At 29.3% G+C, this 440-nt stretch overlaps 1 protein-coding gene across 3 annotated transcripts in view; it reads right to left on the bottom strand.

Annotated features, from left to right (window-relative positions):
* The window catches only part of col4a5 (collagen, type IV, alpha 5 (Alport syndrome)), an 82680-nt gene that overhangs the window by 10051 nt on the left and 72189 nt on the right, over positions 1–440 (bottom strand). The window lies entirely within an intron of this gene.

The following is a 440-nucleotide window of genomic DNA, read 5'->3' on the forward strand; positions in this document are numbered from 1 at the left end:
AATTCCCCAAAATAACATGATTGATTCCACACAACGCTCTGTGGCAAGTACATATCTCTACTTTCATTAATTCTAGGTCTTATTCAATTTTATAGCATTTGGAAAACAAATTGAAGTGTTTTTGAAATAGTATTGAGTAAAAGTTGACATATTCCAGTCTGTGATTATCCATCAACATCCATTCCTTTAATTCTAGTCTCAATAATTCCTAATTTCTGCTTTTCTAACTCAAACATTAGGTATAATTTCCTATAAATGAGGTTTGTTGACCATAAATTGGTCAATTGTAAAAAACTGTAAAACTAAAGTCAATAAGTTAGTGTTACGTAGTGTTGAGAACATAAACAAAATTGACAAACATTGAAAAAAAGGGTCAAAAGTGTTGAAAAATGGGACAAAAACGTAAGAAAAACTTAAAAAGCATCAACAAAAGTGTTGAT

The sequence above is a fragment of the Etheostoma spectabile genome, chromosome 19 (assembly GCF_008692095.1).
Source record: "Etheostoma spectabile isolate EspeVRDwgs_2016 chromosome 19, UIUC_Espe_1.0, whole genome shotgun sequence".
Lineage (NCBI taxonomy): Eukaryota > Metazoa > Chordata > Actinopteri > Perciformes > Percidae > Etheostoma > Etheostoma spectabile.